Source organism: Microcaecilia unicolor, chromosome 4 (genome assembly GCF_901765095.1).
Source record: "Microcaecilia unicolor chromosome 4, aMicUni1.1, whole genome shotgun sequence".
In the NCBI taxonomy this organism is placed as follows: domain Eukaryota; kingdom Metazoa; phylum Chordata; class Amphibia; order Gymnophiona; family Siphonopidae; genus Microcaecilia; species Microcaecilia unicolor.
Genome location: NC_044034.1, coordinates 325506964 through 325533926, shown reverse-complemented (window position 1 = coordinate 325533926; position 26963 = coordinate 325506964). Strand labels below are relative to the sequence as shown.

General features: G+C 43.2%; 1 non-coding gene across 1 annotated transcript; it reads left to right on the top strand.

The window, feature by feature from the left end:
• The first annotated feature begins 22158 nt into the window (after positions 1–22158).
• Positions 22159–22231, top strand: TRNAR-ACG. Its single transcript has one exon. It is a non-coding gene; the product is annotated as a tRNA-Arg (tRNA).
• Positions 22232–26963: the final 4732 nt, after the last annotated feature.

Genomic DNA, 26963 nt, shown 5'->3' with positions numbered 1-26963 from the left:
CGTGAAATCAGAGATCAAGTGTTTATTTCAGTAGAATTTAGCACAGTAGAGCCCTGGATTATTCGTATTTGAATTTAAATCACTTTTCAACCAAATACAAATAATGTATTCGGGGCCAAATCGAATCAGTGCTAGGACCGCTGCTTTTTAATATACTTATAAATGATTTAGAGATGGGAGTAACCAGCGAGGTAATTAAATTTGCTGATGACACAAAGTTATTCAAAGTCGTTAACTCGCGAGAGGATTGTGAAAAATTACAGAAGGACCTTACGAGACTGGGAGACTGGGCGGCTAAATGACAGATGACGTTTAATGTGAACAAGTGCAAGGTGATGCATGTGGGAAAAAAGAAACTGAATTATAGCTACATCATGCAAGGTTCCACGTTAGGAGTTATGGACAAAGAAAGGGATCTGGGTGTCGTCATTAATAATACACTGAAACCTTCTGCTCAGTGTACTGCTGCGGCTAGGAATGCGAATAGAATGTTGGGTATAATTAGGAAAGGTATGGCGAACAGGTGTGAGGATGTTATAATGCCGTTGTATCGCTCTACGGTACGACCGCACCTTGAGTATTGTGTTTAATTCTGGTCACCGCATCTCAAGAAAGATATAGTAGAACTGGAAAAGGTGCAGCGAAGGGCGACAAAATGATAGCGGGGATGGATGACTTCCCTATGAAGAAAGACTAAGGAGGCTAGGGCTTTTCAGCTTGGAGAAGAGACAGCTGAGGAGAGACATGATAGAGGTATATAAAATAATGAGTGGAGTGGAACAGGTGGATGTGAAGCATCTGTTCACACTTTCCAAAAATACTAGGACTAGGGAGCATGCGATGAAACTACAGTGTAGTAAATTTAAAACAAATCGAATAAATGTTTTCTTCACCCAACGCAAAATTAAACTCTGGAATTCGTTGCTGGAGAACGTAGTGAAGGCGGTTGGCTTGGTAGAGTTTAAAAAGGGGTTAGACATTTTCGTAAAGGACAAGTCCATAGACCGCTACTAAATGGACTTGGGAAAAATCCACAATTTCGGGAATAACATGTATAAAACCAAGCCAAAAAACAAAAAGCACCAAGGGCCTCCAAAAAATGGGGATTGAAGTCTTTAATCATATGTTGAAGAAACAGTACTTGAATGGAGCCGACACGGTCCTTTTACTGTTTCTTCAACATATGATTAAAGACTTCAATTCCCATTTTTTAGAGGCCCTTGGTGCTTTTTGTTTTTTGGCTTGGTTTTTTGTCTGTGCTTTGCTTCCTCTCTCTCTCTCTCTGTTTCACTGGGAATAACATGTATAAAATGTTTGTATGCTTGGGTAGCTTGCCAGGTGCCCTTGACCTGGATTGGCCGCTGTCAGGGACAGGATGCTGGGCTCGATTGACCTTTGGTCTTTTCCCAGTATGGCATTACTTATGTACTTATGAATATTCAATACATCTCTATAAGGAACATTTAAAGATACAAGCTATGGGGATAATTGAAGTCGTTTCTTCAGAAGGTGAGAAAGAAATCAGTCTCCACACATGCACCTGCAGCTTCCCTTATAGCTAGCTAACTCAAATGATTATTCATACAAAAAGACCTTGAAAGTGACTTCTTTCACTCAAGGAACTCAGTTGTGACTCATTAAAATCATCATTGGTTTACCTTATCTTTATTAGTTATAAACTCTATATTTATTTATTTAAAAATTTTCTTTACCACCTATAACTAGGTGGTTTACAAGAAATGTACACAGTATTCATATCCCAAAGACTAAAAACAAATCAAACCATAATAACAGTTCAAACTTCATAATTAAAAAAAGCCTAGACAAACAATTTCATCTTTAAAAATTTCTTAAACTGTGGTACTCTACTACAGTTCCAAAGCCGACCTGGCAATGCATTCCACAATGTTATCCCTGCAGGAACAAAAGCCATAGCTCGTGTTTCTGCATACTAAAGATGAATTACTATCCTGCTTATAATCGAAAGAGAAAAACGCCTATATTGCGACCCAAATCGGGAGATGGGCGTCTCTCCCGTGGGCGCCCAAATCGGTATAACCGAAAGCCGATTTTGGGCGTTTCCAACTGCAATCCATTGCGGAAATGGGTAAAGTTGACGGGGGCGTGTCGGAGGTGTGGTGAAGGTGGAACTGGGGCGTGGTTATCGACCGAAGAGAGATGGGCGTCTTTAGCTGAAAATTGAAAAAAAAAGGCGTTTTTACCATGATTTGGGGTCACTTTTTTTGGACCCTTTTTTTTCACGAACGAGTCCCAAAAAAGTGCCCCAACTGCCCAGATGACCACCAGAGGGAATCGGGGATGACCTCCCCGGACTCCCCAGTGGTCACTAACCCCCTCTCACCAAAAAAACCCCACTAATAATTTTTTTTTCCAGCCTCTATGCCAGCCTCAAATGCCGTACCCACCTCTATGACAGCAGAATGTGTTCTATCCTGTGACAGCCTTTCCCTGGTTCTGATGTGGTTCTCGGGGTGAGTGTGACAACTTTTTTGTTATGCGCACTGCAGAGTCACATCAGCAATGCATTGTGGTGGGTGTAGGATATTGGGCTCCTTGATTCCACTAGCTTGTGGCAAATGCTCACGATGTTGGTAGTTGGTAGGCTCTACTCCCATGGTGCTTTTCCCCCTGCTTACTGGGTCAGAGTGTGCCCTGTTTTGTTTCCGGTAGTCCATGAGGTAGTGGCCATTTCTGTAAGCCAGTTTTAGATCCCTTTCACGTGTTAGCCACGTTACAGAACTTAGTTCTTAGCTTGAATGTGGCTGAAAGAAGGCATTGTACACCATTCTGCCAGCTCTGACCTACTGCTAATCTCAGTACCAGGGAGACTCGTTGCCAGTGGGGCACAACCTCTGATCTGCAGTTAACTGTGAGTAAGTGTGCTTATTCCAATAAAGGACGTTTTCGGAGCGATTAGTCTTTAGGTGTCAACTAGTGTGCCAATGTTATATAGCAGCAACAAGTCCTAGAGGCCTGCGTGTATGCAGGTCCCTGGAGCACTTTTAGTGTGTACCGCAGTGCACTTCAGCCAGGTGGACCCAGGCCCATCCCCCCCTACCTGTAACACTTGTGCTGGTAAATGGGAGGTCTCCAAAACCCACTCTACCCAAATGTAGGTGCCCCCTTCACCCCTAAGAGCTATGGTAGTGTTGTACATTTGTGGGTAGTGGGTTTTAGGGGAGGGGGTTGGGTGCTTAGCACCCGTGGTAAGGGAGCTATGCATGTGGGAGCGTTGTCTGAAGTCCACCGCACTGACCTCTAGGGTGCCCAGATGGTGTCCTGGCATGTCAGGGGGGCAAGTGTACTACGAATCGTGGCCCCTCCCATGGCCAAATGGCTCGGATTAGGGCGTTTTTGAGCTGGGCGTTTTTAGTTTCCATTATCGCTAAAAAAAACAAACGCCCATCTGAAAAACGTCCATTTTTTTCGAAAATACGGTCTGTCCCGCCTCTTCACGTACCCGTTTTCGGACATAGATGCCCATGGAGATAGGCGTTCGCGTTCAATTATGCCCCTCCACGTCATTTGAAAGTCTCATAGCAGCCTCTGACTGAAATTCGCATCTTGGATGGTAAACAGTCAACATGTCTTTTAGATATAGTAGAGCAGCAGCAAACAGTACCTGACGTATAGCTGTCAATACTTTGAATCCTTTGAGGAACAAGTTTGTGCAGCACTGCGTATGCCTTGTAGCGCTATATAAATGCTAAATAGTAGTAGTAGTAGGAACAGGCAGCCAACGTAATTTTTTAAGTATTCGCATTACATGGGAAAACGTTGCTGCACCCATTATCATTCTTACTGCTGCATTTTGGACCACTTGTAATGCCCTCGTACTCAAAGATGAAATACTGATGTAAAGGGCATTGCAGTAGTCCAAACATGCCAAGACCAAACACAATGAAAATTGTAAACAGAAATCATAGGTTTCAATCGGTACAACATTTGCAAATGTTTAAACGTCACCTGTACTACATTCGCAACCTGTGCTCTCATTGACAATTTACTATCGAGGGTTATCCCTAACAATTTCATCTCCTTCCATAATGCTACACACATATTTCCCAAGCATACAGTAGTCGGCTAGTCAAACAATTCCTCCTTACCCACAATCATAATGTCTGTTTTTCCCACATTCAAAACCAATCCATGTGTAGACTTCCATTCCTTCACTACCTCCATTTAACCACTTAATTGACTACTGAATCCTACTGCCCTAGATATTATTGGGAAGAAAAATTGTACATCATCCACATAGAATCAATATGAAACACCCAAAGACTGAAACACTTAATCCAACTTTCTTATTCTTTATATATATAAAAAGCGCTTAGCGGAGCTGGGACACTATTTTGACTAAATAGGTTTAAAAAGATTTTGAGACGCTAAAGCACAACATTGGTAAGAGTAATTTTAGGGGTTGTGTTTGCAGGGTCATAAGTAAGGTTTATGGAGATTTTAACAATATTTTATTATGTTTTTATAGGACCAGCCCTAACGCAAAATGATAAAACATAGACCATGTTGGCAAGGGTCCATAGAGCATTAAACTAAATAATTTACACAAGCTATGTGCTTTGTATACAGTGCACTCCATTTAAGTGCACTTCAGATAAGCGCATGCTCTGTTTAACTGAATGCCGTACTTCGGTCCTGTTTTTGGCACTATCAATTTCTATGGGGACAAACTGGTTTAGCGCACCACTGATAAGTGCAAGATTCACTTATATGCATGGTTTAAGACCGCTCCTCTGCAGGAAAGACTCCGCATAAGTGTGCGCACGGAGTATGGAAGCTGATTGGCACGTGACAACCAAAGAGATTTCAAATTTACCGGCCCTTTAACTGCCACAGGCAGAATAAGGGAAAGAATGTTGTTAGAGTGTACACTGGAGTGGTTGTCGTCGTGGCGGAATGTTAAGACTTTAACACTGGATGAACAAATAGAAGTTCTTAAAAAATTAGAAAACAAACAAAGTCAAGCATCTATTCCTAAAGAATATGTTGTCAATCCCAGTCAAATTTCACGTGTCCTGAAGCAGAAAGATCAGTTTCTGGAAGACTGGCAAAACAATACAAATCCACACAGGAAATGTAAAAGGGCGGGAAAAGCTGAGGAGGCAGAAGATGCTCTTCTTCGGTGGTTTTCTTGAGTCAGAAGCAGACAGTTCCCTGTCAGTGGGCCACTGCTTATGGAGAAAGCTAACCAGCTAGCTGAAAGTCTTGGACTAACTGAATTCAAAGCCACTGTTGGATGGTTGGAAAGATGGAAGGAGAGGAACAACATAAAATTCAAGAACCAGCATGGTGAGAAACAAGAAACTGATGACTTTGGTGCTGAAAATTGGGTTGTTTCAGTTCTTGCTACCATCTTGAACGAGTTTGCACCTCCTGACATTTTCAATGCTGACGAAAACGGTCTCTACTGCCGAGTGATTCCTGATGGAACACTTGCATTCAAACATGCCGAAGCTACTGGAGGTAAAACCTCGAAGGACCGACTGACGATTCTCCTTTGCTGCAATATGGATGGAAGTGAGAAGTTGGAACCACTCATCATTGGAAAGAGAAAACAGCCCCGTTGCTTCAAGAAAGTTAAGCTACTTCCTGTGTCATACGAGGCTAACGCAAATTCATGAATGACTGTGGAAATTTGGAAGCAGTGGCTAAAGAAGTTAGACGCTAGAATGTGGGCACAAAAGCGTCAGATTTTGTTGCTTTGTGATAATTGTGCTGCACACAGGGATGATGTAAGACTGTCTAATGTCAAGGTGGTCTTCCTGCCACCAAACACTACCTCTCTGATCCAACCTATGGATCAGGGCATAATAGCCAATTTCAAACAACATTATTAGGGTCTTGTGCTACATTGTCTGATGAGTGTTATGGATGACCAGACTGGCAAGGATAAACGTGCTGTTGAACTGGCTCGTAATCTATCACTGTTGGATTCCCTACATATGCAGAAAGAAGCCTGGAATCATGTTACACAGGCAACCATTGTGAACTGCTACAAGCAGGCAAGCTTTGTTAAGGATGTGGAGAGGGACAAAACAGATGCAGCTGTTGCAAACGCATCAGATGAACAGGTTATTGACATCCCTGCTGGTGTTACTGAAGAGGAGTTTCATCACTACGTAGCTGTTGATTACGATCTACAAACAGCTGATGACAGCACTGATGTCGAGATATGTATCTACATGCAGGCAACAATGGCTGATGATGAAACAGATAATGAAATGAGCAGCGAGGCACATGCTGAAACTCATCAATCCTCATGTCACTTTTCCAAGAACGCTGGAGAGTCTCAACACCATGTGGGCCTATCTGGAGGCTACTGGATGTCAGTGCTATGACAGTTTTTACCGTCTGGCAGATGTAGTCTATGGAACTCACAGACCCAATAGTGTACAGAGGACTATAACTGATTACTTCAAGTAAGCCTAACGTCAGTTAATGGAGACTGTATACTGAACGTATAATAATAAACAGTACTGTACATATGTTTATCAGATGTCAAGCTTCTTTGGGTCACAACGGTTAAGTGCATGCTCCGGTTAACTTCATGCATTTCTATGGTCCCAGACCCTTGCACTTAAGCAGATTGCACTGTATATATATCAAGACAAGTCTACCTCATCTTGTGACCCTTCATTAATAACAGTTACTAAATAATGATTCTGATAATCCTCTAAATAGTCCAGTCTGTAGTGATTAAAGCTAGAATTTAGTATCCTTATTTCATGCCAGTCCATTCTCTGTTTCTTTTTTAAAGAGACTGAATGACGTAAGCACTGACATTTCCTTATCGCCTTGCATCTTTAATTATCAGGTGCCCATATTAATTGTTAATTTTTAATTACCAGGTGCTTTACAAACTGTTTGCTGTAATTAAATTGCAGGCAAGGCACTTTGGTTGTGAGGGATTGTGATGGGGTTTATAAAACACTGCTGCTCACCCTTAAGAAAGATCCCTGTATAACTAATCAGGGCCACCTTAAAAACATGGACATCCAAATACCAATTTTATAAAGCCAGGATATGGACATCTAAGACTGCAATATGTCCATATGGCTAGGGTGTGTGATCTGAGTTTGTGTTAGTCGGACTAGGGAGGAGCCAAAATATGGATATCCAACTCAGATTTCAGAAAGAGAAAGGACATTAATGTTGAAAAAAAATAGAAGTATCTGGTACTTGGCAAGTCCAGTTTACAGAAAGTTGCTCCAAATGAGCAGCTGCCCTTTGGCGAGAGCAAGGGAAGTCACAGGAGGCATTTTTTGGTCCCTGGGGGGGGGGGGGGGGGGCACAATTAAAAAAAAGAAAAAGTCAATTAAAAACAGCTACAATAGGATTTCACCCATTAAACTCTGGTTCTCTGCCCTGGTTTTCTGGTAGCTGTTCTTACTGTTAGACTATTCTTCCACATGGATGACTATGGATATTTCTCTGCTGCCCCACAGAAGTTTGTGTCCCTTGTTTTACCCCATTCACTGTTTGGGCATTTCAGTTTGTAAAATGGATGTTCATGTTAGACGTAACCAGCGCTTGGACGTCCATTTCAGATATATTTTTAAATAGGCTGTATATGGACAAATCCACTTGAGAAATGGACGTCCGTATGCGATGTACAGACTTGGACGTCCATATTCTGAGTTGGAGGTCCTTTCTAAAATGCCTTTCCACATATACAAGCATGAGGGTAGATTAGTTTTTTTTATAATCTATACGTATATTTGTAAACTCCGCCCACTTTCTACCCAGACTCTGCCTGTGTATACCACTGTTCCCTCTAAGCTGAGCAGGAGTCCTCCACCTACAGTCCTGCCAGTAGGGGGTGCTGTTTCACTAGCACATTTTCAATAGTGAGGGCCAGGCAATCTCTGCAGGACTCAAGGGATCCTGCTTGTCTCTAGCCATTGAAAATACAATACTGAAACACCAACCCCTACTGGCAGGAATGCAGTTGTAGGACTCCCACTCAGCTTAGAGGAAACAGTGGTGTACATTACATGATACGTGATATTGTGTCAACATGCGCATTTTTACACCAGCTAGAATTTAGGCTTTTTATGCACATATATGGCAACATACTCATGAAAATAACTTTAAACAATTACCTCTTACTGGTCCAGAAATGCACCACGGTAACAGCAGGACAAAGGCACAGAGGTTGTCAGCAACCTTCAGTTTTCTGAAATGAGGGCACGAGCCCTGTTGGATTGCAGCTGCCCTTTCTTTATCTCTGCTTTAGCTCATTATCACATCCAGCAGGCACCAGTGGAAGCCATAACACCCAACAGTTGTATGATGTATACACAGATGTCTGGAGGGGGAAAAGGACTTTAAGACAGGATGCATAGTCAAGAAGTCAGGAAGGGTTGCTGCTCTCATGAAACAGGTAGCTATTGAAATTAAAAGTAAACATAACTAAATTGCTTTTCTATCATGAGAAATGAGAACAAGTTGTAAAATAAAATCTTACCACCAAAACCCAGGTAGAGCAGGAAAGATGATTTTAAATGGAGGCTGTATACACCATAGGTAAGAAAGTCAGGAGAACGTCCTAGCAAGCAGATCACTAACCTTTGAGGGCAGTCTCCAGTTTTTATTACAATGTGTATTATAAGGGATATGAGCAGTCTTAGAGGGAAGCTGCCTTCTCATTGAATGGAGCCTACCGGGGTGTGCATGTGCATTCATTACTGTGCCTCAAAACATTTAGTGTGTGATAACTGGAGGAAAATACACTAACTGCTGCCATGTCCACAGGATGACACCAAACTATTCAAGGTTGTTAAAACACATGTAGACTGTGAAAACTTGCAGGAAGATCTTAGGAACTTGGAAGACTGGGCATCCAAATGGCAGATGAAATTTAATGTAGACAAAAGCAAAGTGATGCACATTGGGAAGGATAATCCGAATCATAGAACATAAGAACATAAGAGTAGCCATACTGGGTCAGACCAATGGTCCATCTTGTTTTCCAAGCAGTGGCCAAGCCAGGACACAAGTACCTGGCAGAAACCCAATTAGCAGCAACATTCCCAATCCATGCTACCAATCCCAGGGCAAGCAGTTGCTTCCCCATGTCTGTCTCAATAGCAGACTATGGACTTTTCCTCCAGAGATATGTCCAAACCTTTTTTAAAACCCAGATATGCTAACCACTGTTACTACATCCTTCAGCAAAGAGTTCCAGAGCTTAATTATTTGTTGAGTAAAAAAAATATTTCCTCCTATTTGTTTTAAAAGTATTTCCATATAACTTCATTGAGTGTCCCCTAGTTTTGTACTTTTGGAGCAAGTAAAAAATTGATTTACTTCTCCTCGTTCTACCCCACTCAGGATTTTGTAGACCTCAAACATATCTCCCCTCATCTGTCTCTTTTCCAAGCTGAAGAGCCCTAACCTCTTTAGCCTTCCCTCATACGAGAGGAGTTCCATCCTCTTGACCTGTGACTGGTTGCAGGGGGCCTGGCTATTGTGGGATGAGTCCCTCAGTGATCACCCCACCCCTGAAAGGTGGACTAGCATTTGAGTACTGCAACTTTTTTGCTAGAAAAAATGTACTGCAAATAGGCCAAGTTGACACCTTGATGGAGAAGCACTGCTCAGGACCAGACCACTGCATCAATGACCTTATGATCAGGATACTCAAAGAAAATTTTAAAATAATCCAGGAATGTAAAAGTTTTGAAGTTATAATGATCAAACATCTTGGAACTAATAAAAGAAGACCAGGGCTTTCTAATGCATTAGTTATAAAACACTAAGGACATGGTCACCCTTTAATCATCCATTGGTTCACTTTTCTGTCCCCCATCTTTCCCCTCCAGGCTGTGATTCAAAAATTTGCTAAGGTTTTTTCCAAGGATGGGCATTTATTTGCAATGAAATGGGAAATGTATGTTGTTATCAGATGAAAATGAACAGAAAAACATGAAAATTTGTGTTTTATATTTTGCCGATAATAGTGCGCACTGTCATGAGAGCATGCACACTATTTGCAGAGGGTGCCAATGGGGCATGTGCGAACTATCCCGTATGTGTGGCCCACTGAGCATGTATGCGTAGCACACACTCTTTCAGAAAGAGTATGTCCTCTGTGACAAAAAATAGCCAAACCCAAATGAAATGAACATTATAGGAAACAACACCAAAAATTACACAAAATGAACAATTTTTCTGGCTGCCCATCCCTAGTTTCTTTCTGCTGTCTTTACTGGATTCTGTTCTGATCTGAGAAAGTGCTTGTTGACTCCTGAAATATAGTTAAGAAATTTACTAAGTTAGTCCAACACAAAGTTATCAACTTACAGATATAGATGTAGATTTATGTAAGTGACTGGAAAGTGAAAGAGAAGAGAGAACTGAGGCATCCTTTTACTAAGGTGCACCTACAAATGGCCTGCGCTGTTGTATGCATGTGTATTGGACGCTGGCAGGTCCATTTTTTAGCGCACCTGCAAAGAAGGCCTCTTTTCTTGGCCGAAAATGGACGCAAGGCAAAATAAAAATTGGCACGTGTCCATTTTGGGCCTGAGACCTTACCACCACCCATTGACTTAGCGGTAAGGGCTCACGCATTAACTGGGCGGTAATCGTCAGTGCGCACACTGCCGATTACCGCCCGGTTAACGCCACGCGGTAGAAAATAAAACATATTTTTGGACGCACGTGTTGGATGCCTGTAAAAAATGGAATTACCGCCTGGGGCTTGCGGTAGCCCGGCGGTAGTTTCAAATTGACGCGTGTTGGATGCGCATAGGCGCCTACGTGCATTAGTAAAAGGGGCCCCTGAATAATAGGAAAGTGAATGACAAGAGAGAACAAGCAACCAGAAAAGCTCCAAGCATTTGTTAATCTGCAGGTCAAGTCCAATCAGTATTCTCCGCCCTTGGAAGGCACATCCAAAAACAAGAAATCAGTACATACCACATCGTCTTATATCATTTTAGTTTTATTTCTTAGCTTTTAATTTTGTATAAAGAGAAACTGGAAGTTATCACTTGGGCCTCACAGCTTCATCAGCTTGCTTTTATGCAACCCTGTCATTTCCAAGCCCCAGTGAGTCTGGGAAGAGCATGTAACTTTCACTTCTGGGACTGACCCTCCCACAGTGAGAAAAGATTTCACTCCTGACTCTGTGCAGAGTGAAAGTAACAAGAACTGTTGGTAATTAGATGGGGAGAAGGCAAGGGAGTGTCAGATTTCTAAACAGCCTGTGGAAACCCAAGCCAAGATCAACAGAAAATCTGCTCCTTTGTAAGTTCCAACAATGCAAATAAAGTATATTAAAGCTGGCACTGAGTGAGGGATGGCAACTTTTTACAGCACTTGTGTTCTGACTTGAATTTTCGGATTAGCTTCCAGTTCATCTGAAGACCTTTCACTTTTTGAAGTTGCTCCTCATCACCCCTCTGCTTCTGGCAAATGTTTGCAGGGACCTGGCACTCTATGAGCCCTCAGTTTACAATTTTGTTTTTTAAGGATAAATATATCCTGTAGCCACAAAATGGAAACAAACCTGGGTTTTTTTTTGTTTATACTGGATCCACAGAACTCAGTGGTAGAGTGCTGTTTTTTGCATGTCGTGATTAGATGAGTCAAAAAAATGTATTGTTAGTCCATTAAAAAAGATATTGATTTTCTTTTCCTTTTTTAATTTTATTTTTATTACCTTTAAAGTGGACTAACAGAGTAACCATACTACCTTATCCTAGATGAGTGCAAACAGAGATTCATCTAGTATTAGGTTGGACTCTTATGATTTTATAAATATAAACCTTTGCAAAGCCTTTATATAGCCACCCCAGCCTGGACCTTCTAACTCTAAGAAAGGACACCATAAATAGTTAACTGTCCATAGCAACATCCCACAGTAAAGACAGGGGAAGCAACATTAAGCCTGTGGTAGATAGGCTTTCAAAACTGCAGGACATCAGTGGTTTAAAAAAAAAAAAAAAGTAACAGCTATTCAAAGCTTCTATCCGGATATTGGCTGTTATGGTGTGCCAGAGCCGGTGGTGGGAGGCAGGGATAGTGCTGGGCAGACTTATACAGTCTGCGCCCTGAAGAGCACAGGTACAAATCAAAGTAGGGTATACACAAAAAGTAGCACATATGAGTTGTCTTGTTGGGCAGACTGGATGGACCGTGCAGGTCTTTTTCTGCTGTCATCTACTATGTATGGGAACGTTTAGGAAACAACGCTGACAGAACTGGGGTGGACTGACAGCGACCTCCCCAGGTCCTGCTACCTTTCTCTCCCCCTGCTTTTAAGTGGCCAATGCCCAGCTCAGATAGCTGTCCCTTTTTTTTTATCTTTTAAACCTCCCCCCTCTCTCTCTCTCAATCTCTCTTGAACCTCCCCCCACCCCGTGATCTGGCAGCTTCCCCCCCCCCCCTGGGGTTTTCCTTTTAACTCGTTTCTTTTGCACAGCAGCTGCAGCAGTGTTTCAGAGAAAGTTGCCTGTGCCGGCCCCCGAGTCTCCTCTCTGCCACACCCCTGCGGAAGCAAGAAGTTCAGGGGGTGGGGGGGGGGGGGGGTGCATCTGAGAGAAGACTCCGGAGCTGACACAGGCAACTTTCTCTGAAATGCTGCTGCTGCTGCTGTGTGAAAGAAACAAGTTGAAATGTCAATCGGGGGAAGCTGCCACAGCATCCAGGGCTGATGTTAGACATTCTGGGGCCCAGGGCAGAAATTAAGAAGGGGGTCCCCAATCCCCTCTCTTTCCTGCCCCCTCAATTGATATCCCTATACATCATTGCTACCACACACCAGGGGTGTAGCCAGACCTTGTGGTGGGAGGGGGCCAGAGCCCGAGATTGGGGGCACATTTTAGTCTGCCACCCCACCCCACCGCCTTGCCGCTCCCCCTCACCTCCTCATTGCTTCCCCTCACCTCCTTGCCACTTTCCCACCGCATCGTCGCTCTCCCCGCAAAACCAAATACCTTTGCTGGTGGGGGTCCCCAACCCCCGCCAGCCAAAGCCTTCTTCAGCACCGGTCTCCGACACAGCCGCGTTCGCTGCCCTGCTCTTCTTTCTTCTTGCTGATGTCCTCCTGTGCACGCTGACACTCCTTTACGTGAAACATGCTCAGTTTCACGTAAAGGAGCGTCAGCGTGCACAGGAGGACGTCAACAAGAAGAAAAAAAGAGCAGGGCAGCAAATGTGGCTACACCGGAGACCGGCGCTGAAGAACGCTTCAGCTGGTGGGGGTTGGGGACCCCTGCCAGCCAAACCAGGGGCCCAGATGAAATTTGCGGGGCCCGGGCTCCCGTGGCCCCACCTAACTACACCCCTACCACACACAAAATAACCTTAAATGACTTCTTCACACACAAAACACAGACAGACCTTCGCCAAATGCAGAACAAGGGATCACAAATTAGAAATATGAACACCAAAACGGAACTGGGAACCCAAGAAGTTAAACTCGGCAAATACTGCAATAATGGAGAAATAAAAATAGAAATGCACTTCATTTTCTACTGAACACAATCAGTGGTATAACCACAAAGGGGAGGGGGAAGAGGACTTAGACCCCCCCCCAAATTAACATCTCCCTTGCTGTGGCTCCCCAAGCCTCAGCAGCTGATGACCACCTCCCTCCGACTAGAACTCTCCAAGCTCTGTAGCTAGCAGCAGTATTTCAGAGCTGCTACCCTCCCCACACACACACCTTTTCATCTTTCACACATTCATGAAATCTGAACATGAATGGTGGGGGATGGGGGGCAGTGGCAATTTGGGGATACTGCCACCAACCGCAGAGCTTGGAGATTTCTGGCTGCCAGATTGGAAGAAGAGTTTTCAGTTGGTGGGGCTTGGGAGATCCCAGCCAGCTCAACTATTTATATTTTGTATTCTGGTGGGGAGAAAAATTGGTGCTCTGCCATTTTGAGCTCCCCCAAATCAGTCATCTGGCTATGCCACAGAATACAATACAAAAACCTTCTGTGATACACATTTTCCAATGTTAACATATTCCAGTTAATAAGTTTAAAATAAAACACTTTCTCTACCTTTGTTGTCTGGACATTTTGTTTTTCCATCTTGGTCCCAGTTTCTCTTTTTCTACTTTCTTGTCTGTCTTCTGCTAATTCTCTTTCCAGTGTCTGCTGTCCATTTTTATTTTCTCCTGTCTTGTTCCATTCCCTCACTACACCTATCTCTAACATATTGATTTTTCCCTTTCAGCTATTTCTTCCTTTTTTTTTCCTTTTCTGCCTCCGTCCACTCAATTTTCATTCTCTGTAGTTCACCCTTCTTCTTTATAATTTTCAGCTACCTAACAATTTTCCATCTCCTCTCAGTCCCTAGCTCTCCCATTTCTCATCTCACTCCTTTCCCAGCCTTCTATTTCCTTCCATCTGCTCCCCATTACCACATTTCTACCTCTGTACCGACTATTCACCTCTCACTCATCTTCTTGCCACCTCCCTTTCTCACATGGCTCCACCATTTCCAGAAACTCCTCTCCCTCTCTCCACTTCACCCCAGTCTCATTGTTTGATATCTCCCTGTCTCTTTCCCTCCACCCTCTAGCATATTTCTCTTCCATCTCTTTTTCCTCCCCCACCCATGGGTCCATTTCTCCTCCTGTCTTTCCCCACCCCATGGTCCAACATTACTCCCTCTCTTTTCTGTTCTTTTTCCCTCCCCCTTTGATGTAGCATCTCTTTCCTCCCTCATTGTCACTGTTCAGCACCTATCCCTCCCTTCCACCCCCAGACTCAACATTTCTCCCTCTCTCTTCCCTCTCTTCCATCCCCAGTTCCAATTTCTTTCTCTTTCTTCCAGAATGCCCTCCCATTCTGCATTTCTCCTTCCATCCACACCACCCCGGGCCCACCATCTCTTCCTTTCTCTTTGCAACTGCCCTCCCATCTAGTATCTCTTTCTTCCTCCCTCCGCACCACCCCCAGGTCCACCATCTCTTCCTTTCTCTCCAACTGCCCTCCCATCCAGTACCTCTGTCCACCTCTCTCCATACCCTGGGTCCAATGTCTCTCCCTTTCTCTTGCTTCTGTCCATGCTACTGTCCACCATCTCTCTCCCTCTCTTCTGTTTCCAAGCCCATTATTTTGTCCCTTTCACATCCCCCCACCACCCTCATTTTGGCATCTCCTCTTCTCTTTGAACCCTATCTCCCCTCCACTTTAGTTCAAAAACAACTGCTCCCGGAGACCCTGGTGTGCTGCATGTCTTCCTCTTCTCTCCATCCCAGTTCAGCCTCACCTTTCCAGTCTAGCTTAAAAATATTTTTTCTAAGTAGAGGGCTTCAGCACGGGAGCGATTGAAAAATGCTGCCTTCGGCAAAATTCGGCCTCCTCAGCACTCTTCCTCCGTTGCCTTGGTCTGCGGAATCGGAAACAGGAAGTATCAGAGGTGGGGCGTGTGGGACATTGGTGGGTTTGGGGGTAGGGATGGTCTCTCCAGTGCCCAGGTTAAAATAATAATAATTTTAAAAACACTGATACAACCCAGAAACCTGCCTACATTAAATATAAACACTTTATATTTAATGTAGGCAGGTTTCTGGGTGGGGGGTGGCCTCTGCAGTGTGCTTCAGGTTGGGGGGGGGGGTGCCAGACTATAGGGGGATGGATAGGGGGTAGGGCTGATACTAGGCTACAGGAAGGGTTGGAGGGGTAGGGTGGGGCTAATGCATAGGTATGAGATGGATGTTAGGGAAGAGAAGGGATGATGCTGGGTTATGGGGGGGGGGGGGGGATAGTGTACAGAAGAGAAGGGCTGATGCCAGACTACGGGGATGGATGGGGGGAGGGAAGAGAAAGGCTGATGCTGGGCTATGTGGATGGATGGTTGGGGGGGGGATAGGGAAGCAAAGGTTGAAGGATAATGCCATTGCTATAATTATATTGCAGGATCCTGTTGTGTGTTGAGATGTTTGCCATTATAGTAGAATTATATCTGGTCAAGTTTCGTCCTGTGAAATCCATCCCACTGACAACCAAATTGATGGAAAGTATTGTAGCCAAACAACTCACGGAGTATATCGACAAATCACAATCTGGTTTCAGACCCCTCCATAGTACAGAAACTATACTGGTATCTCTCCTTGCCAAATTCAAGCAAGAAAATGAACTAGGTAAAAACATTCTCCTACTTCAATTCGACATGTCTAGCACATTCGATATGGTAGACCACAATATACTACTAAGTATACTCGACAGGATAGGAATCGGAGGGAATATACTCAAATGGATCAAGGGGTTCCTAACCACAAGGTCATATCAAGTAAAGTCAAACTCCAACATCTTTCTACCCTGGGAAACCAACTGGGATCACCTCTCTCACCCATCCTTTTCAACCTAATGATGACCCCCTTAGCCAAGTTTCTTTTCAATCAAGGTCTAAACCCTTTTCTATATGCGGATGATATCACAATATACATACCTTTCAAAATGAACCTTTCAGAAATCACCAATATAATAAAAAACAGCCTAAACCTAATGGATACCTGGGCTATGACATTCAAACTAAAACTCAATAAAGAAAAACCACACTGCCTTATTCTTTCATCTCAACATTTTACAAACTACCCCACAGCCATACATACCCCAAAACACACTCTTCCAATCTCAGATAACCTGAAAATTCTCGGCATTATTATTGACAGCAACCTAACGCTAAACAACCAAGCCACCACCATTACAAAGAAAATGTTCCACACAATGTGGAAACTCAAACAAGTAAAACAATTCTTCCCAAGGGAAACTTTTCGCAACATGATTCAAACAATGGTATTAACACATGTCGATTACTGCAATATGCGGGTTGCAGGGATCAAATCCTAAGGAAACTGTAGACTGCTCAGAATACGGCAGCCAGGCTTATCTATGGAAAATCTAAATTTGAAAGCACAAAACCCCTCCAGGAAAAACTACACTGGCTACCAATCAAGGAACGTATCGCTTTCAAGATTTGTACCTTTCTTCACAGAATAATACATGGTCTAGCTCCAAACTATATGTCTGAACTAATCGACTTACTAATTAGAAACACAATTGAATCAGCCACAACATAACTCTTCACTTCCCAAGTTGTAAAAGCCTGAAGTATAAATCAACATACGTGTCAAGTTTCCCTTACATATCCACACAGCTCTGGAATTCTCTACCAAAAGTCCTGAAAGCTACAAATAATCATCTAGAATTTAAAAAAACCCTAAAAACTCACCTGTTCAAGAAGGCATACCCCACAGTATCTGACATAAATACCGAATAATGAAATATGGCATTTTAATCAGGAAACGGACAGTTTTCAACCCCGATGCATGATCACACCCTAACATTTTATATCACCCCAACCTATTTACTGATACTTCTTTACTGTACTTGTCACTGTAATAGTACCCGTATACTGTATTTGTTCACATCGGAGTCTGTAAGCACCTCTCCGGAACTATGTAAGCCACTTTGAGCCTACTAATAAGTGGGAAAAGGTGGGATACAAATGTAACAAATAAAATAAAATAAACAATGTAAACATATTTAAAAATGTCATTTTTTCCATTAAGTATGTACGTGGTTTATGTTGATGTAGGGCAGCAGTTGGACAGATTACTTAGAAATCCATCAACAAGTGCATTCTAAGGTGATATTTTATAATATCCCAAGAAACACTACTCATACCTATATACATAGTGCCCACCCATATTAACTCTGGGCCCACCCAAAATGTCAGGTCTGGCTGCACCACTGCACCAAATATGTAGTGTACTGGAATGCAGCTCACCTTGAGCTACTACTGAAAAAGGCTTGAACTAAATCCAGATGCCTTTCCCTTTACTTCGGATAAATGGGATCCTGATTCTGCTTGCTTTAGCTCCGTGCTTTGTGATCTCTGGGGTTAAAATCTTCCCCTTCTCACTGTTCATTGGTCTTGCCTATGGGTGCTAGAATCTTAAATCTGGGCCTGAGTTTGAGAGATGCAGGACAGTCACTAGACAAAAAAGCACCCTCTTTCAGTTAAGGTTCATGTGCTTGAAGCAGGGGCGTAGCTATGGGGGGCCAGGGGGCCTTGGTCCCCGCAAGTTTTGTCCGGGCCCCTGGTTTGGCTGGTGGGGGTCCCGAACCCCTGCCAGCTGAAGCCTTCTTCAGCGCAGTCTCCGATGCAGCAGCGTTCGCTGCCTGCCCCCTGCTCTTCTTTCTTCTTGCTCCTCTTGTGCACGCTCAGTGTCAGTGTTCACAGGAGGGGCAAGAAGAAAGAAGAGCAGGGGGCAGGCAGCGAATGCGGCTGTGCCAGAGACCGCACTGAAGAAGGCTTCGGCTGGCGGGGTTGGGGACCCCCGCCAGAAAAGATATTTGTTTGTGAGGGGGCGAGGTGAGGCTAGATGGTGGGGGGGGGGGCGAGGCAAGGCAAGGTGTGGCAGTGGGGGGGGGGGGGCGGCACTCAAAATGTGCCCCCAACCTCATGCTCTGGCCCTGTCCCACCGTGAGGTCTGGCTACGCCCCTGGCTTGAAGATTAATAGATTCTCAAAAGGGTGATGTCTACTATTAGTCACACCTTGTCCTTTTTTCTCCCTTTCTTTTTGTTTTCTCCTCTTTATAGAGCAAGACCCCTCTTTGTTTGAGGACTTTAACATTAGAATTAGGTCGGTAATGTTATTTCCTAATTTATCATTTGCTTTTCTCTTTAAAGGCTTGTTCTATTATTGCTGTCCAAGTAGGCTTGTATAATAGTTTTTGAAAATGTCATTCCTTAGGTTTGGCATCCCTCTTCTGAAAGATGAACACTGGTTAGCATTTTCTTAGAGAATAACATTTAAATGGGCCCTTTTACCAAACTGAGTTAAAGAGTGGCCTTAGCGCATCCTTACGCAGGTCATTCCGTGTGCTAAGGCCATTTTTACTGCAGGGGTAAAACGGCAGCATTTTCTATTTTCTCTATTACTTGCCATGTGCTAATTTTATCATTAGCACATGGCCATTAGTACGTGAACCCTTACCACCTCCTATTTTGTAAGCGGTAATGGCTTACACGCTGACCATACACTAATCAGTTAAAGCATGGCAATGTAGGTGTGCTAACCAGTTAGCGCATAACACGCCTACTTTCCACCTCCAGACCCAACCCTAGCACTAAAAAATAAATTCCATTTTTTTAGCACGTGGGCAGTGCATCTTGTAACTTCTTACTGTTTTTTTACTATGTGACTTCTTGTTTTTCATACTTCCTGCCTATTTATGATTGTAAACCGCTCAGATGTACCTACCGTTGAGTAGTATACAAAGTGTTAAATAAATTTGAACTTGGAAACCCTTCTTGCCTTCCTTTGCAATGGCCCGGAATGGAAGTGGAGAACAGAGATGATGTTCAGATGTTGGCAGCACCGAAAGGAAAGAGTGTTGCAGCCTTCCATTTTGCTTCTGGATGCTTACGTTCCCTCTGAACAGTTTCCAAACATTTTGATAGCGTAGGGAACTGGGTACTGAGTCATTTAGTGCTGCTCCAATTCCTGCTTCCAGAGAAACAAATGTGACTGACTGGCAGGTTTGTGAAAGACGGTTAAGGTCATGGATATGAAATGGCAGAGCATATGCGGAGCACAGAAATGGAAAGGAAAGTGGGGGAGGAGAGAGAGAATGGGAAAAGAGATACTGTGAGGGCAGAGAGGAAAAGGGAATGATGGAAAGTGAGGGGGATGAAGGAGGAGGAGGCGGAAAGACAGATAGAGATAGATGTAAGGAGAAAAGGAAAGTCAGTGATGGACAGCAAATGGGAGGGATGAGACAGGGAGGAGAAGCGGTGAAGGGTAGGGAGGAGGGAGAGGGACAGAAGGAAAATAAGATTGAAATGAAGAAAGAGGGAGAAAATAAAGGGAGGCAGAAAAGGGAAGAGAGAGAGAGAGAGAGAGAGAGAGATGCAAAGGGAAAGGAGAGAGATGGGAGGAGGAGGAGGAGGAGGAAAGTGGTTCTGCTATGACAGCACTACATTCATCCTCCATGCTAGAGCAGACAAAGCACTGCTGGTGTAGGACAGGAGCCATAAATCATGAGCAGGAGAAGCTGTACCTACAGCTTATAACATTGCCTAAGACAAACACATAGCACAGCACTTTCCAGCCTTCATTCGTTTCTCCTTTCATCCTTACTGGCTCCAGCTCACTGACCAAAGTACCTTAGGAAAGAAGGTCCTGGAAAAATGTTAAAAAAGGAAAGGGAAGAAGGAGTAGGTCACCAGCTGCTCATTTCAACCCTGTGCTTTTCTTCCCCTCACCCCTATACATCAAAGGTTAATTCTTTGGAGCCCCATAGTCAGGATTTTTAGGATTGACTGGATGAAATAACACTGGATTATATAACAGGAAATGCAGGTATACACCTACCTGACCTGTCACCAATGGACCAGGTAGCAGTGTTGTCAAAAGTCAGCTTTTAAATAACTCTCCTAGCAGTTTCCACATTAACCATGTGACACCTTTTTAATACATTTTACATCGGCTTCCAGGACCCGCTCGTATCAGATTCAAAGTGTTTTAAAAATCATTCATGGTCTAACTCCTGTTTATATGCCAGAATTAATATTACTGGACTCTTCTACTTAATCCAGTATGATCCATTTCCTCTAGGAAACTTTGATTTCCCTCGTCTAAAATTTTTCATTCTAAAGGAGTACTTTTGAGAAAGTTGTTACTTGTAGAGGTCCACAGTTACGGAATGAAATGACACACAATTGGTACATTATTGATAATTATCTGCAGCTTTGAAAGAGTTTGAAAACATGGTAAGCTGCTTCCATCTAAGAGCTGAACTAATCCTGGGTATTCAAAGCCTGGCATTGAGAATCCAGGTATGTCCGCTGACTCGGAAGCTAAATAGGCACTGGCTGATATTCAGACTGTGCATAAAGTTAGGACCAGCTGTTTTGCTGTCCTAACTTTATGTGGTTACTTAGCCAGTTAGCGGACTGAAAATTGCCGCTACCCCTTCAAGGCTACTGCAAGAAGTCGCCGCAGCCATTTTCAAATGGCAGCCACTAGGGGCAAGAGCAAGTGGGCTTTGCCTCTGGCCCCACTGGACCACTAGGGATTGCAGGTAGGCTTGGAGGGGCTACCCTGCATGTTGGAAGGGTAGGAGGTGGTTGGGGAGTTGTGACCAGAGGGAGAGGATTGGGGTGGGGAGCTCCCATGTCTGGAGGGGGAAGGGGATCGAGGTGCTGCTGTGTGAGGCGGAGGGGATTGGAGGGCTTCTTAAAGGTTTTTGAGTTATGTAGACCTTGGCTGAATAATGGCAAGAGTAACTTCAGAGTCCCATCCAACAAGGATCCAACATTGTTCTTCCGTCCCAGCTTAGTAACACAGGGCTCAAGCCTAACTACTGTGTCTGCGATGCAACACTCTACTGCACTACTTTCTTTTGATTTTCAAAAATCATTGGTATGGCCCTCCAGTGCAGCCTGATCGCCATTTTGGTTGGGAACTGGGGCAATTCCATCAGTCATTCACAGGAACCCTTCCAGCAACATCAGGCAGATCCTTTCCTTGGGGATGAAGGATACTTCATTTCTTGAAGGCGTTGTCTTTCCTAAAACCACAGAAGTCCCTCATTGAACCATCCCAAACAGTTACTTAGGCAAGGTACCCCTGGCAGTTTCCAGAGATTCTGTGATGGTCCTTTTTCTTCCTTTTCCTTGTAACCTTGTTGGTATAGACTAAGAAAAAGAAAACTCAGAGATGATTAGACAAAGCCAAAAACTTTCAACAGCCTTCCTAGACAGACACCTTCTTGACTCTTCCCCAGTCGCTACATTTTATGGGTAGAAGTTTCCAAGTGATACCACTCTTTGTCTGCACACATACGTTCTTATGCCTATTTTACAAAAAAACTCCATGTTCAACAGAACCTTTATAAAGTACTGAAGGAAATGTGAATAGCCCAACCTGGACTTTTCAATTCCTACCCCAGTGTTCTATGCCAAGCGGGGCTTCACCTATAATAGCATATCTGTGTGCATTATCTTTGCAAATACCACAGAAGGTGATCTCTCCACAGGAGAACCAAAGACAAACAAACAGCTGTGGATCCAATAAGAGTCCTCTCACTGTGGGCGTCCTTCAAAACAAGGTCTTTATTCACAGTGGGTGTCCTTCAAATGGGCCAGTGGTGTAATGGATAACACATCTGACTACGGATCAGAAGATTCCAGGTACAAATCCTGGCTGGCTCACAAGGCTGCATTTAATAAAGACCTTGTTTTGAAGGATGCCCACTGTGACAGGACTCTTACTGGATCCACTGTTGTTCGTTTGCATTATCTTTGCTTCAGAAGCCCCTGGTGCAGATGTGCAGATGGTTGCCTGCAGTGTGCAGTGCTACTTGCATCAGTCTGGCCACTGCACAGTGATACGAGATAGGCAAAATAACAAATAACATGTTATAGCCAAAGCAGAAGTGCTATGCATTCTGGGCTGGAGAACAGCTGTAGTGGCAGCAGCCGGCATGTTGGCAGAACTCAGAAGGTCATCTCAGCCTATCATTTTTGACGGACCTTTTCCACTAATTATGTATATGCATAAGTATAGATAGACAGATATCTATTTATATTTATTTATAACACAGTTTATAGACCGCACTCCTAGGTGCTTTACAAAACAAACATACACAATGAAACTTAAAAACTCAGAACTGTACAGACAACACAAATACGATTAGCCCATGAGATTAACATCATAATCTAGGAAAAAGCCTGAGAGAAAAAAATATGCCTTAAGCGTTTTCCTGAACGGAAGATAGCTCTTAATCTTTCGCAGTTCATCAGGAAGTCCTTTCCACAGTCGTGTGCCTTCTGTTTAAAACTTTTGTGACCTGATATCATCCAGACTAATCTGTTTAAAGGAAGGAATATTTAGCAACATTTTGTCAGCAGATCTGACCAACATTCAGCAGGACAGGTAGCATGCAATTTGAAACATCTAATTTAGACAATTTCAAATTATACATATATACAATGCTATCTGTTTTGGCACTGGCACTGCATATACAAGAAGTGGAATGTGTAAAGCAGATGGTTCACTCATACCTGCTTTGTGTATGGCCCAGCTAGACGTCTAAAAGGTAATTCTATAACTAAGTGTTCACAATTACTCGCAAAATGAGCCCTAAGTTCTATTCTATATGGGTGTGTGTAAGTTCTATAGGGGTTCTGTCACCATGCTGCAGTAAGTACCACAGCTTAAAAGGGCTTACTATGGAGTGCGTTCAGGCATGCTGCGGTAAGTTCTGGGATAGTGCTAAAAAATCATTATCATTTTTACTGCAGAGGGGGCATGACTGGGGACAGAGAGTGAGGGGGCATGACTGGGGACAGAGAGCAGTTGTTTCTGCAGTAATCCAAAACATCTAAGTGGACTACAATAAAACACTCATAAAATAACACATACAACATTACAAAAAAATGCAGTAATCAAAATATACAAAACATCCCACAAAACTTGAGAATCCACCTATCCAAAACATCTAAGCGGAGTACAATAAAACACTCATAAAATACCACATAAAACATTGCATCTATGTGGGTACACATAACATACCATATTCCTTAAGTCCTGCCCATGTGCCTCTCCTGTATGCATCTCCCTTGCATTAATAAGCTGTGTCACTTACATGCACAATTACAGAATAGACCTTAGGTACCCTGCTGGCACCTTCATGGGCATTAGTATTCTGTACATTTACAGGTGCAAGAGGCCTGCAAATGTGCACACTAAATTATAGAATTGCTCTTATAATTATATATTTAGCAGCTGCATGCCAAGAATTACATTTTTATATTACATATTCTACCTGGTATTGCTCTTGGAACTTCCCCCAATTTCAGCCACATTATTTGGAATATGTGGAGGGGCATTTTCAACATCACATCTAAATCCGATTTTGTATGTTTTGCTGAAAACATCCAAAAATCAAGAGGCAAACATAGTGGCTTTTAACCAGAAAAACGTCTTTTTGTTTTAAAAATGGCCATTTCCTAGACATTTTGTGCTCAGTGTGTTTTTCTTTTATAACCATTTCCAAAACAAAAAGCATCCAAGGGAAAAATGAACAAAAAACAAGCTATTTGGACGTATGGGGAGGGGGGCAGCATTCTTAGTGGGCTAGCCACACAGACATCCCAGCAGAGCAGTGGGCACCCTAGGGAGCATTGCAGTGGACTTCACATGAAAGGTCCCAGGTACACATCTCACAGTTACCCCCTTATAATGTATGGTGAGCCCTCCAAAACTCACCAAAAACCCAACTGAACACCACTATAATAGCCCTTATGCGTGCAGATGTCACCTATATTTATTTATTTCATTTATATCCCACATTATCCCAATAGATCAGGTTCAATGTGGCTAACAACTTATTGTTATTAACAGTACAAAAATATAGGTACAGTAGGTTTCTCATAGGTTTTGGATGGCTCACACTTTCCACCACGAGTTTATCAGTTAGTATGGGATTTGGGCCTGGGTCCTCTTCTCTACAGTCCACTGCACTGACCACTAGGCTACTCCAGGGACCTGCTTGCTGCTCTAATAGGACTGGCCATAACATCTGAAGCTGTCATAGAGGCTGGTATGTACTGTTTCTTTCACATCTTTGGGGGTGGGAGGGGGCCAGTGACCACTGGTGGAGTAAAGGGGAGTTATGCCTTAATCCCTATAGTGGTCATCTGGTCATTTAGGGCATCTTTTTGTGACTTCTCATGACTGAAACTGGTGTAGACCAAAATGTCTAACATTTAGCCCTGAACATTTTTACTTTCTTCCATTATGGCAGAAAAAACACCCCCGATACGCCCCCTTGTGATCTTGATGCACTGCAGATGAGCAGAATAGGAAAATGTCTTTAAAATGGGTTTCAAAAATAGTAATTTGGATGTTTGGGCAAAATAATCCATCCTTCTACTGCTTTTTGGATGCTTTTCTGTTTCAATGAGCCCCATAATGATATATATCATCCAGCATTACACATTAACTTGCCCCAAATTCTACTGTAAAATAAAGCATTTGTGTGTGACCTGATTCTATCTATCTATACCTATAGATTATAGATATGTATATGTAACTCGGGTCTCACATCTAACTATTAGCTCAGCTCCAATCACTCATAACCCGGGTCACAGGGAAAACGTTCTTACTCTTCTCCCTGTTCTTCACATTACACTCAGCTCACTCCACATACTCCATACAGTTCGAGATAGGGTCCTGGATAGGGATCCGAGGATTGGGGCAGTTTAAGTGAGGGCTTTGCACAGTTATTTACCAGTTCAGGGAGCCTATGTCCTCCTCACTCTCCCTCCTCGGTGATAAACCACACCGCACTCCAAAGATTCTGTTTAATGCAAATTCAACTTTACTGAAACTTTCAGCAATGGCAGACAAAAACTGTTAAACTTCATCTGTACATTAGAAATCCTCCTGTCTAGTCAAGACCGTATATCACAGTCTCAATCCACTTTTCCAACCTGATCTTTTTTAGGGTTTTCAGTATTTTTTTTTTTTAATTTAGATTTATTTATTTATTTAGATTTGCTCACACCTTTTTTTCTATATTTACTCTATATTTTTTCTATATTTACACATGTACAAGTACTCCTGTCCACTTGCCCATCCCAGCATGATAATTATGCAAGGCTCTTAATGTACTCCTCTGATTCCAATCTGCATCCCTTAGGCACAGACACTTTAGCTGTCCTCCTTCCAGCAGTGCACTTCTGGAGCTACACCCTGGCCTTGAACAGGCTTCCCCTGTTCAGGTCCCTGCTTTGGGCTGGGTTCACCTTACTCACCCTCAGGTCTAACTCCTTCATAGTTGCCGCTAGATGGGGCAGCAACCACTCCATAGTCAGCCTGAGTTTATGTAGCCACTTCAAGGGTTCCAGCAGGAGTACAAACAACCAAAGACCCCTTCTTCCCACAAAACAGGAGCCTTTATTGCCTCTAGCTCCACCTCCCTTATCAATCAATTCTTAAACCCACTATCTTTCTGCAAGTTATTTCAGCACTACTCCCCTTGGGCTGGACCTTCCTCCCACCCAGGGACATCCCAGCTCTTCCACCAGTGACTCCAGAGGGCAGACACCAAACTCTAGTAATCCCCATACAATGGAGGATTACATATATATATATATATATATATATATATATATATATATATATATATATATATATATATATATATATATATATATATTCTCATAAAAATGAAATGTCATTTCAGTGGACATGCACTGGAAGCATCAGGCAATCACACTTTAAAAATATATACATATGTATATATAATTTTCCCTTCCAGCTCCATGGCCCATCTAGTATTAGCAACTCCAAGCAGAGAGGAATGGAGACCTTAAGCCATTATCTTTGTGCATTAGTATAAATCTGACTGTGTCAGACCTACCTGCTCCTCCTCCATCCTAAACTTCTGATGAACTAACAGGGCTGCAGTCCATTGATATGCAAAGACATATAATATGTCCCCTGTATCTAATTATCTGTCAGTCTTGGGCAGTTTGTTTTCCAAATCGGCCTCTCGGCTACAACTTTATGAGGCCATAAAGAAAGCCAATGTGACTCTGCAGGGAGACTGTAGCAAACCCTGGATCAACAAATTACATCTTTAATGGGACTTGCTTTGTATAAGTTCACATCCTAGGTTAGTCTTGGAATGCTGGGTTGCAGCACACATGGGCCGGGGCATCTTCTGGAAGGGGACTGACATCACTACTTCCAGGTCTGCAGCCAGCAAGTCCAGAGATCCGGCTTATGTCATTTTATTGCTCTTCTTTCCCTTCCACTTCCTCCTCTGCTACACCAAGAGACTGTAAACCCTCATTGAAAGGCAAAGAATAGGGCTGGATCATTAAAATAAGATAATATGGAGGGGCATAATCGAACAGGGCCAGCCATCTATAT